The 11,264-nt window shown below is 42.9% G+C and overlaps 1 non-coding gene across 1 annotated transcript; it reads left to right on the top strand.

The window, feature by feature from the left end:
* Positions 1 to 3,871: 3,871 nt before the first annotated feature.
* TRNAT-UGU lies at positions 3,872 to 3,944 on the top strand. Its single transcript has one exon. It is a non-coding gene; the product is annotated as a tRNA-Thr (tRNA).
* Positions 3,945 to 11,264: the final 7,320 nt, after the last annotated feature.

Raw genomic sequence — 11,264 nt, 5'->3', positions numbered from 1 at the left:
TAAAACCATCAGCTCATCCCGCAAAAAATGAGCCCCTACCTAAGACAATCGGCCAAAAAATAAAAAAACTATAGCTCTCAGAACATGGAGACACTAAAACATCATTTTTTTTGTTTCAAAACTGTTATTATTGTGCTAAAGTGAAATACATGAAAAAAAAAATTACATATTAGGTATTGCCACGTCCGTAACAACCAGCTCTATAAAAATATCACATGACCTAACCCCTCAGGTGAACACCGTAAAAAAAAAAAAAACTGTAAAAAAAAAAAGCCATTTTTGTCACATTACATCACAAAAATTGCAACAGCAAGTTATCAAAAAGGCGTATGCCCCCCAAAATAGTACCAATCAGACCGTCACCTCATCCCGCAAAAAATGAGACCCTACCTAAGAGAATCAGTCAAAAAATAAAAAAGCTATCACTCTCAGACAATGGAGTCACTAAAATATGATTATTTTTTGCTTCAAAACTGCTATTATTGTGCTAAAGTGAAAAAATAAAAAAGTATACATATTAGGTATTGCCACGTCCGTAACAACCAGCTCTATAAAAATATCACATGACCTAACCACTCAGGTGAACACCGTAAAAAAAAAAAAAAAAAAAGGCATTTTTTGTCATATTACATCACAAAAATTGCAACAGCAAGTGATAAAAAAGGCGTATGCCCCCCAAAATAGCACCAATCAGACTGTCACCTGATCCCGCAAAAAATGAGTCCCTACCTAAGAGAATCGGTCAAAAAATAAAAAAGCTATGGCTCTCAGACTATAGATACACTAAAATATTATTATTTCGGTTTCAAAAATGCTATTATTGCGTAAAACTTAAATAAATAAGAAAAAGTTGACATATTAGGTATTGCCACGTCCGTAATGATCTGCTTTATAAAAAAAAAGTCACATGACCTAATTCCTCAGGTAAACGCTGTAAAAATAAAAACGGTGCCAAAACATAAATTTTTTGGTTACCTTGCCTCACAAAAAACGTAATATAGAGCAATTAAAAATCATATGTACCCCAAAATAGTACCAATAAAACTGGCACCTTATCCCGTAGTTTCCAAAATGTGGTTACTTTTGTGAGTTTCTACTGTAGGGGGTGCATCAGGGGGGCTTCAAATGGGACTTGGCATCTAAAAACCAGTTCAGCTAAATCTGCCTTCCAAAAACCATATGGCGTTCCTTTCCTACTGCGCCCTGCCGTGTTCCCGTACAGTAGTTTACGATCACATGTGGGGGTGTTTCTGTAAACCGCAGAATCAGGGAAATAAATATTGAGTTTTATTTGGCTGTTAACCCTTGCTTTGCTACTGAAAAAAAAAATGGATTAAAATGTAAAATCTGCCAAAAAAGTGAAATTCTGAAATTTCATCTCCATTTTCCATTAATTCTTGTGACCCCCCGTATCGGCGATCGCGGTTCCGGCGGCTGTGCCCACCAAAATAGTACTAATCTAACCGTCACCTCATCCCGCAGAAAATTAGCCACTACCTGAGATAATCCTTCAAGAAATAAAAAAACTATGGATCAGAATATGGAGACACTAAAACATAATTTTTTTTTGTTTGAAAAAAGCTGTTATTGTGTAAAACGTACATAAATAAAAAAAAGTAAACATATTTGGTATCGACGCGTTCGTATTGACCGGCTCTATAAAAATATCACATGACCTAACCTCTCAGATGAACACCGTAAAAAATGTAAAATAAAAACTGCTAAATAAACCATTTTTTGTCACCTTACATCACAAAAAGTGTAATAGCAAGCGATCAAAACGTCACACGCACCCCAAAATAGTGCCAATAAAACCGTCATCTCATCCCGCAAAAATCATACCCTACCCAAGGTAATCGCCCAAAAACTGAAAACATTATGGCTCTCAGACTATCGAAACACTAAATGAAATCATTGTGTAAAACTTACATAAATAAAAAAAAGTATACATATTAGGTATCGCCGCATCCGTGACAACCTGGTCTAAAAAATATCACATGATCTAACCTGTCAGATGAATGTTGTAAATAGCAAAAAATAAAAACTGTGCCAAAACAGCTATTTCTTATCTTGCCTCATAAAAAGTGTAATATAGAGCAACCAAAAATCATATGTACCCTAAACTAGTACCAACAATACTGCCACCCTATCCCGTAGTTTCTAAAATAGGGCCACTTTTTTGGAGTTTCTACTCTAGGGGTGCATCAGGGGGGCTTCAAATGGGACATGGTGTCAAAAAAGACAGTCCAGCAAAATCTGCCTTCCAAAAACCGTATGGCATTCCTTTCCTTCTGCGGGTGTTACTGTTACTGGGGGTGTTACTGTAAACTACAGAATCAGGGCCATAAATATTGAGTTTGGTTTGGCTGTTAACCCTTGCTTTGTAACCGGAAAAAAATTATTAAAATGGAAAATCTGCCAAAAAAGTGAAATTTTGAAATTGTATCTCTATATTGCACTAATTCTTGTGGAACACCTAAAGGGTTAACAACATTTGTAAAATCAGTTTTGAATACCTTGAGGGGTGTAGTTTCTTAGATGGGGTCACTTTTATGGAGTTTCTACTCTAGGGGTGCATCAGGGGGCTTCAAATGGGACATGGTGTCAAAAAAAACTGTCCAGCAAAACCTGCCTTCCAAAAACCGTATGGCATTCCTTTCCTTCTGCGCCCTGCCGTGTGCCCGTACAGCGGTTTACGGCCACATATGGGGTGTTTATGTAAAGTACAGAATCAGGGCCATAAATATTGAGTTTGGTTTGGCTGTTAACCCTTGCTTTGTAACTGGAAAAAAATTATTAAAATGGAAAATCTGCCCAAAAAGTGAAATTTTGAAATTGTATCTCTATTTTCCATTAAATCTTGTGGAACACCTAAAGGGTTAACAAAGTTTGTAAAATCAGTTTTAAATACCTTGAGTGGTGTAGTTTATATAATGGGGTCATTTTTGGGTGGTTTCTATTATGTAAGCCTCGCAAAGTGACTTCAGACCTGAACTGGTCCCTAAAAATTGGGTTTTTAAAAATTTCTGAAAAATTTCAAGATTTGCTTCTAAACTTCTAAGCCTTGTAACATCCCCAAAAAATAAAATATCATTCCCAAAATGATCCAAACATGAAGTGGACATATGGGGAATGTAAAGTAATAACTATTTTTGGAGGTATTACTATGTATTATAGAAGTAGAGAAATTGAAACTTGTAAATTAGCAAATTTTTTAAAAAATTTGGAAAAATGTGGTATTTTTTTATAAATAAAAATGATTTTTTTTTACTTCATTTTACCAGTGTCATGAAGTACAATATGTGACGAAAAAACTATCTCAGAATGGCCTGGATAAGTCAAAGCGTTTTAAAGTTATCAGCACTTAAAGTGACACTGGTCAGATTTGCAAAAAATGGCCAAGTCCTTAAGGTGAAATAGGGCTGAGTCCTTAAGGGGTTAAGATCTGAAACAGTATATAGGATCCACGAGGATCTTTTAAAGTGTTTTCTTTTCAGCTATCTGAATTCTAAACCAGCAACTATAATGCTGCAGTGCTGCACCAGTGGATATTCCTTCTTGTTTACACCAAAAAATTGACTTTTAAGATGAACATCTTTGCATCTGATTCTGAAACCTTTGGCCCCTATGTTAGTCTATGATGGCACACGTTTTGTGTTGACATGCGAAATGATGACTGACTTACATCGAATTCTCTGAGCTCTTCCTCACATTTTGGTCAGGTTGCCCAAACAATGTAAAGTTCTATGTCCCATGAGAGCCCTGTTTCTCTTAAATGGTTTTGAAGGTCTTTGATATTTTTCAGTTTATGGGGCAAAAAGATACACCTGGACAGAATGGAAAAAACCCATTGGGAAAAGCTGTGCATGGTGGCTTCATAGCTCAGGGGTTAGAGCACTGGTCTTGTAAACCAGGGGTCGTGAGTTCAAATCTCACTGGGGCCTACATCTTTAGTCTGATGTGAGTATGGTCTTATCGATGACCCTTTATGACTTCAGGATCATCAAGGGTCCTCCAAAATGTCTTGTTTTCAACTATTTGAATATTAAGTCAGCAAATATGATGCTGGACTACTTCTCACAGTCCAGCTTTTCTTAAATGCTTGTATGTTTGAGTGGACAGCATCAGTCTTCACAGACTAATATTTTGAGCGCTGGTTTTGCAAACCAGGTGTCTTGTACTGAACCAGCAACTATTCAGCCATATGCTACAAAATGTTCTACTTTCTTTTTCATCAAAAAATTGACTTTTACAATAAACATTTTAGAATCTGATTCTGAAACCTTTGACTAAGGTTTAACAGTACAGCTAGGTAGTCTTCTCTGGAGTAATGGAATCAAATACCACTTCTCACAGTCCAGATTTTTTTAAATGTCTGAGTGCACAGCGTCATTCTTCGCAGACTATGGTGTTGAGCACTGCTCTTGTAAACCATTTGACTTGTAATAAACCAGCAACTGCTATGCTGTACAGTGGACAAGGAAATGTTTTACTCTTTCTTGTTTGCACCAAAAAATTGACTTTTGAGATGAATATTTTTTAATCCCATTCTGAAATTTTTGTCCCCGTGTTTAACAGGCCATCTGGACAGTTTTCATTGGAGTCATGGAGTCAAATACCACTTCTCACATACTAGGATTTTGAACGCTGGTTTTGCAAATCAGGTGCCTTGTACTGGACCAGCAACTTCTCGTTAATTTCTAACGATAATTTGTTTTCCCTTAGTCCTAACAGTGGCACAGATGGGGTATTCTGTCCCTGTGGACTCGTTAGGACAGGTGGAAGTTTTAATAAAATTAACATACACACACACACACCCTCCCCCAATAAAGAGGGGGCCCCCAGGCCCTTGTGTAGTTACAAGTAGAACAAAAGAAGAAAATAACAACTTTAAAGTATAAATAAGGGGGGGATATTTGTGTGCCACTGTTAGGACTAAGGGAAAACAAATTATCGTTAGAAATTAACGATTCCCTTATGTCCTAATGTCCTAACCAGTAGCACAGATGGGGATTTAGCAAGAAGAAACCCCCATGGGAGGGTCCTCATGCCTGGCGGAAGCTAATACTGTCCGGCCAAATGAGGAATAGCTATGAATTCTAGAATCCACTTAAAGGGGGGAGATGATAACCCCCTGAGCACGACCGTTAATTCCCATACAGGGACAGGTCTAATTACTGTAGTGTCACAACCAGACAGCTGAGAAGCTCTGACAGGAGCCTTCCAGATCCTCCTCCTTGAGTTTCTTTGTTTTGGTTTCAGTTCCTCATCTCGTTAGTCTATCTCAGCTGTCATGCAGTTGGACTGATTGCTTCCCTTTAAGTTCCTCCCCATAATGCAGTAGTGTGCGGCTTATACAACTTCCTGGAGTGTGTGTGCATGCTGTTCCTTTTTCCCAGTCCTCTGCAAGATAAGTGCTGTTCCTTTATTTGTGATTTTCTGTCTGCTGGATTTCAGGAGACCCTGACTCCCTCCGTGTCTGGTGTAGGGAGCCGGTGGTCGTGTCCCCTCACTATTGTAGGGTCCTCAGGTATTAGATAGCCGAGGTATGTGGATATGCGCCCATCCACCTTTGGGGTGTTCGCATAGGCTGAGCAGTCAGGGAGAGTGGCAGGTCTCATGCAGGGGTCTCCCTTTTGTTCCTTAGTTGTGGATCCAGTGAGTCATTGATTATATTGCATTGTCTTGTTTCCTGTACACCATCCGTGACATTATAAGCCGCCAAAACCGTCTCAAGCATGGATCCGGTTTCACTTTTGGCTGAACGCTTCCAGGGTCTTTCATTGGAGGTAGCTGATCTCCTTAAGACTTTTTCTCAGTTTCAAGTGACCGGTTCAGCTTGCGTTCATGGAATTTGTTCTGAGCCTAAGATCTCGCTCCCGGATACGTTCTCCGGGGGTAGTGAGTATTTTGTGCGTTTTAGAGAGGCTTGCAAACTCCATTTTCGCATTCTTCCCCATTCCTCTGGTGATGAGGAACGGAGGGTGGGGATCATTATATCGCTGCTCAGGGGTAACGCTCAGTCCTGGGCCTTTTCGCTGCCGGAGGGGGCACGGCCCCTCCGTTCAGTGGATGAATTCTTTTTAGCCCTGGGTCAGATATATGATGATCCGGATCGTATTGCTCTGGCTGAGTCTAGACTACGTCTGTTATGCCAGGGTAAACAATCCGCAGAGATATACTGCTCAGAATTTCGGAGATGGGCAGCTGATACTGGTTGGAATGATGCTGCACTCCGAAGTCAATTTTGCCATGGTCTTTCAGAGGGATTGAAAGATGCATTTGCCTTTCATGAGAGACCTACCTCCTTGGATTCTGCTATGTCTCAGGCGGTTCGTATTGACAGGCGTCTTAGAGAGAGAGGAGAGATCTCTCCTTCCTGTCATACTCAGTCCCGGGACAGTGCAGCGGTCTCATTCTGTGCGCAGGGGTCTCAGTCGCTGTCAGCCCCTTCTGAGCAGGAGCCCATGCAGCTGGGGTTGATTGCCTCTGACAATAGAAGATTCAGCCCGCATGGGAGGGTTTGTTTTTGTTGTGGAGGTATAAATCATTTGGCAAATGTTTGTCCCTCTAGGAGATTCAGGCAGTTTTCTGTGGGTAATAAAGAAACAAAAAGGAAAAAATCTTTTAAAAATGTTCCGTCTGTTACTATTGGCAGGGTTGAGGCGGAAATTGAAGGTTTTCCGTTTGCTTGTAGTTCCCGTTTTGTCCTGCCTGCTAGGGTGGCGCTAGAGAGCAAGAGCATTTTTTGTGAGATTTTTGTGGATAGTGGAGCAGCTGTCAATCTCATTGATAATCAATTTGCAATAACTCATGGTTTCCAGGTATGCACTTTGGGAAAGGATATTCCTGTTTTTGCTATTGATTCCGCTCCACTTTCTCAGAAATCATTAAAGGGCATAGTTCACAATATCCGTTTAATTGTGAGTGATGCTCATGTTGAGGTTGTGTCATGTTTCTTCCTTAGCGGTTTGCCTACTCCTCTAGTGTTGGGGCTACCCTGGCTCACTAAACATAACCCCACCATTGATTGGCAAGCGAGGCAAATAAATGGTTGGAGTAACTTTTGCAGAGAGAATTGCCTCATGACATCTGTTTCTGAGGTTTCTACTAAGACTGTACCACCTTTCCTCTCTGAATTTTCGGATGTCTTCTCTGAGAGTGGAGTTCAGGATTTGCCTCCGCACAGGGAGTACGATTGCCCTATTAATCTCATCCCAGGCGCCAAGCTGCCTAAATCTCGTTTATACAATCTTTCCCAACCTGAGAGGGTCGCTATGCGTGCTTATATCTCTGAGAGTCTGAGAAAAGGACACATACGACCCTCGAAGTCACCTGTTGCCGCTGTTTTTTTCTTTGTTAAGAAAAAAGATGGTTCTTTAAGACCTTGTCTGGATTTCAGGCAGCTGAACAGTATCACTATTCGTGACCCTTATCCGCTTCCTCTGATCCCGGACCTGTTTAACCAGGTTATTGGGGCTAAAGTCTTTTCCAAATTAGACCTAAGAGGGGCATACAACCTGGTCAGGGTCAGAGAAGGAGACGAATGGAAGATGGCTTTTAATACCCCTGAGGGCCATTTTGAGAATTTGGTTATGCCTTTTGGTTTGATGAATGCCCCAGCCGTTTTTCAGCATTTCGTGAACAGCATTTTTTATCATTTAATGGGAAAATTTGTATTAGTGTATTTGGATGACATTTTGATTTTTTCTCCTGATTTCAAGACTCATAAGGAACACTTACGTCAGGTCTTGCTCATCTTGCGGGAGAATAAATTATACGCGAAACTGGAAAAATGTGTGTTTGCGGTTCCAGAAATTCAATTTCTGGGGTTTCTTCTCTCCGCTTCTGGTTTTCGCATGGACCCCGAGAAGGTCCGCGCTGTGCTTGAGTGGGAGCTTCCTGAGAATCAGAAGGCGCTGATGTGTTTTTTGGGCTTTGCCAATTATTACAGGAAATTTATTTTGAATTATTCCTCTGTTGTTAAACCACTCACTGATATGACCAGAAAGGGGGTAGATTTTTCTTCCTGGTCGGTAGAGGCGCGTAAGGCCTTTTCTAATATCAAGGAGAGTTTTGCTTCCGCTCCCATCCTGGTACAACCTGATATTTCGTTACCCTTCATAGTTGAGGTTGATGCTTCTGAGGTAGGGGTGGGTGCGGTCTTGTCTTAGGGTTCCTCTCCTGCCAAATGGCAACTGTGTGCCTTTTTCTCGAAGAAACTCTCCTCCGCAGAGAGAAATTATGATGTGGGAGATAGGGAATTGTTGGCCATCAAGTTGGCTTTTGAGGAATGGCGCCATTGGCTAGAGGGAGCCAGACACCCTATTACCGTGTTTACTGACCATAAAAATCTGGCCTACTTGGAGTCAGCCAAGCGTCTGAACCCGAGACAGGCCAGATGGTCTTTGTTCTTTTCAAGGTTTAATTTTATTGTCACGTTCCGCCCTGGGGTTAAGAATGTGAAGGCAGATGCTTTGTCACGTTGTTTTCCGGGAGGTGGGAATTTTGAAGACCCGGGTCCCATTTTGGCTGAAGGTGTGGTGGTCTCTGCTCTTTTTCCTGAATTGGAGGCAGAGGTGCAGGCAGCCCAGTCAGAGGCTCCTGATCTTTGTCCTCCTGGGAGGTTGTTTGTGCCTCTCGCTTTGAGACACAAGATTTTTAAGGAACACCACGATACGGTCCTTGCTGGGCACCCGGGGGCAAGAGCCACACTGGATCTCATCGCTCGGAGATTCTGGTGGCCTGCGCTTCGTAAGTCGGTTGAGGGTTTTGTGGCAGCTTGCGAGACTTGCGCTCGTGCCAAAGTCCCTCATTCACGGCCATCAGGTCCTCTCCTTCCCTTACCCATTCCTTCCCGTCCTTCGACACATCTGTCCATGGACTTCATAACGGACCTGCCTCGTTCCTCGGGGAAGACTGTGATTCTGGTGGTGGTGGACCGTTTTAGCAAAATGGTGCATTTCATCCCTTTTCCTGGTTTGCCTAATGCTAAGACGCTGGCGCAGGCATTTATTGACCACATTGTCAAATTGCATGGTATTCCTTCAGACATAGTCTCTGATAGGGGCACGCAGTTTGTTTCCAGATTCTGGAAGGCTTTCTGTTCTCGCTTGGGGGTTCGGTTGTCATTCTCTTCTGCTTTCCACCCGCAGTCGAATGGCCAGACAGAGCGCGTCAATCAGAATCTGGAGACATATCTGCGCTGTTTTGTGGCGGAGAATCAGGAGGATTGGTGTTCTTTTTTGTCCCTTGCTGAGTTTGCTTTAAATAACCGTCATCAGGAGTCCTCTGATAAGTCACCATTTTATGGTGCATATGGGTTTCATCCGCAGTTTGGGACTTTCTCGGGAGAGGGGTCTTCTGGTTTACCTGATGAGGACAGATTCTCCTCGTCTTTGTCATCTATTTGGCAAAAGATTCAGGATAATCTAAAGAGCATGAGTGAGAGATATAAGCGTGTGGCAGATAAGAGACGTGTGCCTGGTCCGGACCTGAATGTTGGTGATCTGGTGTGGTTGTCTACCAAGAATATCAAATTGAAGGTTCCCTCCTGGAAGTTGGGTCCTAGGTTTATTGGGCCCTACAAGATCCTGTCGGTCATCAATCCTGTTGCCTACCGTCTTGATCTTCCTCAGACTTGGAAGATCCATAATGTTTTTCATAAGTCCTTATTGAAACCTTATGTTCAACCTATTGTACCCTCGCCTTTGCCTCCTCCTCCGATTATGGTTGATGGAAATCTTGAATTTCAGGTCTCTAGGATTGTGGATTCTCGTCTTGTCCGCGGTTCCCTACAGTACCTCGTTCACTGGGAGGGTTATGGTCCTGAGGAGAGGATGTGGGTCCCAGTGACGGACATTAAGGCCACTCGTCTCATCAGGGCTTTCCATAGGTCCCATCCTGAGAAGGTGGGCTCTGAGTGTCCGGAGTCCACTCGTAGAGGGAGGGGTACTGTCACAACCAGACAGCTGAGAAGCTCTGACAGGAGCCTTCCAGATCCTCCTCCTTGAGTTTCTTTGTTTTGGTTTCAGTTCCTCATCTCGTTAGTCTATCTCAGCTGTCATGCAGTTGGACTGATTGCTTCCCTTTAAGTTCCTCCCCATAATGCAGTAGTGTGCGGCTTATACAACTTCCTGGAGTGTGTGTGCATGCTGTTCCTTTTTCCCAGTCCTCTGCAAGATAAGTGCTGTTCCTTTATTTGTGATTTTCTGTCTTCTGGATTTCAGGAGACCCTGACTCCCTCCGTGTCTGGTGTAGGGAGCCGGTGGTCGTGTCCCCTCACTATTGTAGGGTCCTCAGGTATTAGATAGCCGAGGTACGTGGATATGCGCCCATCCACCTTTGGGGTGTTAGCATAGGCTGAGCAGTCAGGGAGAGTGGCAGGTCTCATGCAGGGGTCTCCCTTTTGTTCCTTAGTTGTGGATCCAGTGAGTCATTGATTATATTGCATTGTCTTGTTTCCTGTACACCATCCGTGACATGTAGGCTTTAATCTTGAAGCTCCCTCTTGAACCTCTTAATAAGGGGCTCTTGAGAAATAGGACTGTTGAGACAGGCTGAAATTGCTGAAACCTGCACTTTGAGGGTAGAAGGGGACAGCCCCTTGTCCAGACTGTCTTGCAAAAACTGAAGAATTGCCGGAATGGAAACTTCAGTGGATGACTTCTGACGCATAGAACACCATGATGAAAAAATCTTCCAAATTCTTGAGTAGGACTTATTAGTAGCTTCCAATCTGGAGTGCTGTAAGGTTCTCAAGACAGACCCCGAAAGCCCTTCTATCCTTGGAAGGGACTGATCAACCTCAAGGCCGTCAGGTTGAACATTTGAAGATTTGAGGAGATCTGAGTGTCCCCCGACACCAGTACTCTCTCTGGGGGAAGCCTCCAAAATTGACCCCGACTCATCTGGAAGAGTTGGGTAAACCAAGCTCTCTTGGGCCAGTATGGAATAATGGCGAGGACTGACGCTTGGTCCTGCCTGATTTTCATAAAGTCCCTCGGTATCAAGGAAATTGGAGGGAAGATGTAGGCCAGCCTGAACCTCCACGGGATTGACAGTGCATCTATTGCCACCGGGTTGTCCTTCCTGTAAAGGGAGCAATACCTCTCCACCTTGGTGTTGAACCTCGTTGCCATGAGATCGATCTCTGGCATGCCCCACCTGAGCGTTATATCCTTGAAGACCTCTGGATGAAGTGACCATTCTCCGGTTGGAAGACCTCGGCTCAGGCGATCCGCGATCATATTGTGAACTCTGCG

The sequence above is a fragment of the Bufo bufo genome, chromosome 2 (assembly GCF_905171765.1).
Source record: "Bufo bufo chromosome 2, aBufBuf1.1, whole genome shotgun sequence".
Lineage (NCBI taxonomy): Eukaryota > Metazoa > Chordata > Amphibia > Anura > Bufonidae > Bufo > Bufo bufo.
Note: the sequence above shows the minus strand (reverse complement) of the source record. Positions and strands in the feature narration are given on the sequence as shown.